The following is a 7403-nucleotide window of genomic DNA, read 5'->3' as shown; positions in this document are numbered from 1 at the left end:
AGCGCATTCAGAGCCTGAAATGCAAGTTTGGCAAGAATGAGAAATTTCATGATGAATATACATCTTTCCTCACAGAAATGATTGACAACGGTTATGCTGAAATGGTACCAATGGACCAGCTGAATCGAAGTGATGGAGAACTCTGGTACATCCCACATCACGGGGTGTATCACTCAAAGAAAGGAACCTTAAGAGTGGTCTTTGACTGTGGTGCAGTCTTCAAGGGAACATCGCTTAACTGTCAACTTCTGCAGGGTCCATACCTTACCAACTCACTCATTGGAGTTCTCATCACATTCAGACAAGAACCGGTTGCTTTGATGCCTGACATCAAAGCAATGTTTCATCAGGTCAAAGTAGCAAAAAAGCATATTGACTATCTACGATTCCTGTGGTGGAACAATGGTGATGTGCAGCAAGATCTTGCTGAGTACCGGATGAATGTACACCTTTTTGGAGCTGTGCAGCAAGATCTTGCTGAATACCGGATGAATGTACGCTTTTTTTTTAAAGTGGACCGGTGCATCAAGCCCACAAGCTTTGGTCAAATCAGATATGCACAGCTGCACCACTTTTCGGATGCCAGCGAAAGTGGCTACGGTACTGTTTCATATAGACTGGAAAAGGTTAATAAAGAAGTGCATGTTGCATTCATAATAGGAAAATCCAGAGTGGCACCATTAAAGCAAATGACGATTCCCAGAATGGAGCTCACAGCTGCAGTCCTAGCTGTCAGAGTTGACACAATGCTGTGAAAAGAATTACAGCTTCAACTGGACAAATCCATCTTCTGGACCGATAGCACAACAGTGCTTAAGTACATCAACAACGAAACCAAACACTTCCAAACATTTGTAGCAAACAGGATCTCTTTTGTAAGGGATGCTACTGATGTATCACAATGGAGATATGTTAGCACAAAGGAAAATCCTGCAGATGAAGCCTCTAGAGGACTAACAGCAGACCGCTTCTTAAGCTGCAAGAGATGGATCAAGGGACCAGAGTTTCTCTGTAAGCCAGACAGAGAATGGCCAAAACCTCACTTGGAATCTGCAATCTCTGCTAATGATCCAGAAATAAAACAAGACATCACAATGAACGTCATTGTCAAAAGTCCACTGAACCCCACAAACTCTCTGATCAATTTCTCATCATGGAGAAATCTGAAGACTGCTGTAGCTTGGCTTCTTAAAGTAAAAACAACACTCTTGCAGCTGACTCAAAGGAGAAAGGAGATTCAGACGGCTGTGAGTAGCTTTGAAAAAGATCCTGGCAAACTAAAGGAGAAGGCTGAAAAAGAGATGCAAGTCTTTAAAGCAACACTCCGCGGACAGTGTTTATGTCCTGAAGATCTCATCCAAGCAGAAAGCGCAATCATCTCTTTCAGTCAAAGACAAAGATTCAAAGAAAAACTATCTGTACTAGAAGCTGGTAAAAATGGTGTCAAAAGAAGCAGTCATTTGTACAAACTGGATCCCGTGTTGGATGATGGACTTCTGAGAGTAGGTGGTTGCCTAAATAGACTAGCGATGCCTGAAGAGGCCAAGCATCCGATTATTCTCTCGAAGGACCTTCACATATCCACACTATTGTTACGACATATCCATGAACAACTCGGACATGGAGGAAGAAATCATAGCTGTCTCTGCAGTAGAAAGATCATAACAGACTGTGTTGTGTGTAAACGACAGCGGGAAAGAGTTGGAGAACAAAAAATGGCAGACTTGCCCCTGGAGAGGATTCTACCAGACAAGCCTCCATTTACAGATGTAGGAGTAGACTACTTCGGTCCTATAGAGATCAAGAGAGGACGAAGTCTTGTTAAAAGGTAATCTTCACCTGCATAGCAAGCAGGGCAGTACATCTTGAGGTTGCATATACACTTGACACAGACTCCTGCATCCATGCATTACGAAGATTTATCTGTCGACGAGGTCAAGTTTCGTCTTTAAGATCAGACAATGGCACAAATTTTATCGGAACGGAAAGAGAATTGAGAGAAGCAGTCAATGGCTTGAATCAAGACAAAATCCAGAATGCTATGCTTCAGTGAGGGATAAAGTGGTACTTTAACCCCCCAGCAGGATCCCATCACGGTGGTGTTTGGGAACAACTGATCCGCATGGTTCGAAATGTGCTGCGCTCTGTTCTTAACCAACAAGTTCTGGATGATGAAGGATTGCAAACTTTAATTTGTGAAGTTCAAGCAATTTTAAATGATCGACCCATTACCAAGATTTCTGATGATCCAATGGACCTGGAAACACTCACACCAAACCATCTTCTTCTGTTGAAAACCAAGCCAATACTACCACCAGGACTCTTTGTAAAAGAAGACTTGTACATCAAACGCAGATGGAGACAAGTGCAATACATGGCAGATCTCTTTTGGAAATGGTGGACACAGGAATACTTGCCTCTAATCCAAGAACGACAACGGTGGTCAAAGGTAAAAAGAAGCTTTGCTCCAGGTAACATTGTTGTGGTGGTTGATTCCACTGCACCACAGAGTTCCTGGTTAATGGGCAGAATACTGGAGACCAAACCAGATGCACAATGTTTGTGACCAGTGTTTAGATATATCTTGCGATATTATTTTGGACACTGGGTGGTGGTCATTAGATGCACAGGGTTGTATATGTAGGGGCATAGGTGACAGGAAATGGTAGGCACAGGTAGGGGGAGCGCACACAGTTCTCACCAGACCAGGAACAGAGCAACACACTAGCCTACAACTCGCAGAATTGGAAACAAGCTGGTATGTTCATCTCTTTGTACAACTACCTCAATAAACAACAAACTAAACTGCAACCACCGACTGGAAAATTTACTGAAAAAGCATTTTCACAGTGAAGCTGCAACATGAAACTTGGTCCAAGAGTCTGTGTGTGTGTGTGTGTTGATATATAATTTGAGTATTATATATTACAAAGCTCTTGTTGAGCTCTATCTGCTGGTCAAAAGAACAATCAGACAAAATTAATAAAGGGGAAAATCCAAAAGACTCATGTGACACAATACATTTGTGTGAGGAGGGGGGGCTGGACCCAAATGCAAGACCAGCTCAGGACGGGTAATGAAAAAGGTTTTAATGAAAAACTAGGCAAACATACAAAACTAAAGTAGACAATCCAAAAAGGCAAAAGGCAAAACTAACAAAAGGCTAACCAAAAACAACCACAACCAGGCTGGCAAAACAAAAGGCAAACAGAACCAAACCTGGGTGGTGACCAACAAGGAGGAAGACAGGGTAACAAGGAACGAGGCAGGAAACAGGCGAGACAACAGAACACATAACAGGACACAACGAACTGGCACGGACTACAAGGAACAAAGACAAGATATACACACCCTGATTACACACGAGGGGCAGCTGGCTGGCAGGGGGAGAGTCCGGAAGGTGATTGGTTGGAAAGCAGGCTGGTGAAGGGGGAACAAGGTAACCGGGCTAATGGGCTGATGGAAGACAGGTGTGGTGGAAGCAGGAGGGGGAGAACAGGTGAAGAGGGGAAGTCAGAGGACATCTGGTGGCTGGGAGGAGGATGGCAGGACTGGAGAGTGAAGGGAGAGAGACCAGGAGGCGGAGACACAAGGGCAGACAGGAAACACAGAAACAAGGAAAATACAAACACAAGGGCAGGCCATGGCAGAACCATGACAAAATTAAGATTAAATGTATTACAAAAAGGGTGTAACTCCACTGAATACCTTTTTATAGAATATACATTTTCTGAAACTTAACCTCCGTAAAACTAACAAGACTAGGTCAAAACCTAGTATATGGCTGGACCGTGTATGGGCGTGCCTCTGCTGTAGACTGTTAATATACAGAATAATAGTCCATACATCCATACTGATCCCCGTTCCAGCACGTCCCGTCTCCTCTCTCCGCCGCTGTCCTCTCCACCGCGCCCACGGCCCGCATCGATCCTCCCGATCCAAGCCCCGGTCACTCTAGTACCCGTCCGTGCCGAAAACGGTACCAGAAAAACACGCACCGGTGTCGGGACCCCCGCTGAAATCACCGTGCACCCGGGAAACTCCGGGAAGCGTCGGCAGTAAACCCTCGGTGTGATGAAACCTCCATGCTTGTCTGTGTCTGTCTCACCGCTGACAGAACAGAGGGCTTCAGGCGGACTGAGCTCGCGCATATGCATCGAAATAAACGGCGATATGATATAATTGTATAGATTCTACTTTAGCTTCAGTTAGCTTCAGTTAGCTTCAGCTTACATGCATGATATTGGTCAGCCTGCTTACTGTGTGGGATCTCAGCGGAGAAACAAGATGGCGGAGAAAACGTACATTTCTGGCTGTGTGTCTGTGAGCCTATGATGTGCCACGAGCCACGGCCCACCAATGGTATAACTTCATCACCCAGTCAGTCAGTCAGTGAGTGACAGACATTCGCGTTTATAGGGCTGAGACTGACTGTGGGAATGAAACTAGGGTGTGATGATTGATGACCAACTAACCTTTAAGGAGCATGTGGCTTCTATCGCTCGGTCATGCCGATTTGCTCTGTACAATATCAGGAAGATCAGCATGCAGCACAACTCCTGGTACAGGCTCTTATAATATCAGCCTTGACTACTGCAGCTCCTTACTGGCAGGGCTCCCGGCATGTAGCTCAAACCTCTGCAGATGATCCAGAACGGTCTTCACCCGGCCCAAAAGAGCACATGTCACTCCGCTATTCATCTCCCTCCACTGGCTCCCAGTCGCCCGCATCAAGTTCAAGTCCTTGATGCTCGCCTACAAAGCGGCGACCAAAACGGCTCCGACCGACCTGAACTCCCTCATTCAGGTCTACGCTCCCTCCCGCTCACTACGCTCTGCCAAGGAGCGGCGCCTGGTGCTGCCACCACAGCAAGGCCCTAAGTCTCTAGCCAGACTCTTCTTCTGTGGTTCCTCGGTGGTGAACGAGTTACCAAACTCCATTCCATTCGCAGAGTCCCTCTCAATCTTTAAGAAAAGGCTAAAGACCCAGCTCTTTAGTGAACACCGTCTCACCTGATGGACTGTGTAATTGCTTTCTTTATCTGCCTCTCTGCCTCATAGCTCCTCTGTCCTCTTGGACCAGATCTTAGCTTTATGGCTTTTACTCTCATTGTTCTCTCCTTACTAGATCCTTGCTTGTGTTGTATTAAAATCTCCTGTGTACGTCGCTTTGGATAAAAGCGTCTGCCAAATGGGAAATTGTAAATTGTAATTGTAATTGACTTGGAACTCGAGCAGAGTGGACTCAAGTCATCCTACAGATGAAACCTGAGCAGTGAGTCTGAACTGGGGGAAGAATCAGCCGGCATGAAAACAGTCAGTAAAAACAGTCAGATCAGACTCACTGATCTGCTTTTAAAACCAGGATCAGAAAACCTGTTGCTCCTTCTGATCTATTTCACGGATTTTAGTGTTTTTTCATTTCTACTTCTTGTATTTCATTTTTTATCTGTGCTTAGATGTAAATATGTATATATATATACACACCACGTCTCACCAGTCTGACTCCTGACTGAATGTTCTGTGTTTCATTCTCTTAAAGCATTTTGATCTAAAGGCTTCTGCTTAAATGCTTGAAATGAGTTTCTCAGACAATAAAATATAAATAGTGAAGTTGATCCTATGTATGAATTTCTTACTAAAATTGATGTTGTTTACTTATTCTTTAGATGCAGATACCCATTTGATTTGTAATTCTTTTTATTTGCTGAACTCTCAGCAGCACATTTGTCACTCAGGTTAAATAAAGGTTTGGACTTTACACTGTTCTGTGGAAAACTCTGCCTGCGTGTGTGTGTGTGTGTGTGTGTGTGTGTGTGTGTGTGTGTCCGGGGTGGGGTGGGTGGGGGGTCTGACTCAGCTCTTCCATCAAAGTCGACACTCCTATGATTACAGGGAAACTTCCCTGTTCATTGTGAGGAGTTACTGTAAAGAAACTCAGCATCACCCTGTGTGTGTGTGTGTGTGTGTGTGTGTGTGTGTGTGTGTGTGTGTGTGTGTTTCCTCCCCTGTGCCTCCTTTAATAAAAGCTGTTAGGAGTTATTAAGTCTTCAGATTGTGTTTGAATCAGTGCTGCAAGTCTCAAATGATTATACTGTAATAAAAATGACAATAAATCTTTATTTTAATATTTTAGTGCAAAAGGAATTAAACATTTTCAGGAATATTATATGAAAATGTCCGTTGTGTTTCACATCACACCGAACATTACCATTCAGTTCAATGGGATGAACATTCATTTTATGATTTAACATGTGATTTTTCATACGTGAGCCATATGGTGATATATATCGATATCAGAAAAAATCCTTATGATTATTGTGATATTGATTTCAACCATATCACTCAGCCCTATGTGTGTGTGTGTGTGTGAACAACAAGAGGAGAGAATCAGTATCTGTATCAGAGCCATAAACTGATTTCAGATTATTGATCCAAGAAACAGGTGAACTCAGCTTCACTTCTTTACAGGTTAAGTTTTATTAAAACCAAATAAAACAAGACAGTACAAAACTCTGCAAATGACGTCTGTACAGAATACATTAACTCATAAAAACTCTGCCTTTTAAATAGAGAACTATACAAAATATCTGTTTTCTAATTACTTACTACTGACTCAGATTTACACAAATAAGATGAGAGTTATTGTTATATATTTTTGGTTGAGGGTTTGTTCTGTGTTTTGTCTGACTGAAGGTTTCTCTGCTCTGGGATCAGTTCAGTTTTCCCCCTGTAAACTACATGCAGCTGCAGTGTTTGCTGCTGAATGGACAGACCGGTTCTTCCCCTGTTTGTCGTGGTAATTTGGCTAGTACAGAATAAAATGGTAATTATGGAATTTTAAGTGTTAGTTGCTATGGTGACAACACAAGTCTGAACAGAGGTCTCATATCCTCCACATCTCCAGTGTTTTATTTTGTGTCTTTCTGTCCATTCAAAGCTGTGTGTGTGGTGTCATGAACCAAAAACACTCTCAATCCATTTCTCCACGTTCATTTTCCAGCATCTCTCTGAGCCTTACCAAGAACAGGCCGTTTCTGTCTCCGTGTCTTTAAGGCTCATTAATATTAACGACCCTCCGTTCCGATCGGCTAACCGTTTCCAGAGTGAAACGTGAGGCGCCGCGGCCCGGCGGCTACAGGTAGGGAAAACTCTCCGGTAATAAACAACGACAACCGCTCAACCGCTTTGAAAAACACACTTTGTTAGTCTGTTATTTCTTACAGAAATGATAATGAGCGAACCTTTGTGACGCCACAAAGTTACGGAAGTCCAAACGGCTCGTTTAGAGGCTCGCTGCACTAATATGGATTGTGTGGATTTAGTTTTGATACTTTCACCATGTTTAGATAGACCATCCAACTCCTTTATCACCACAGAGGAGAGGGGAGTCCTGCTTTACA

The sequence above is a fragment of the Centroberyx affinis genome, unplaced genomic scaffold, assembly GCF_046629955.1.
Source record: "Centroberyx affinis isolate AG114_WGS23_722 - 3 ecotype Tasmania unplaced genomic scaffold, CSIRO-AGI_Caff_v1 ptg001426l_1, whole genome shotgun sequence".
NCBI lineage: Eukaryota > Metazoa > Chordata > Actinopteri > Beryciformes > Berycidae > Centroberyx > Centroberyx affinis.
Note: the sequence above shows the minus strand (reverse complement) of the source record.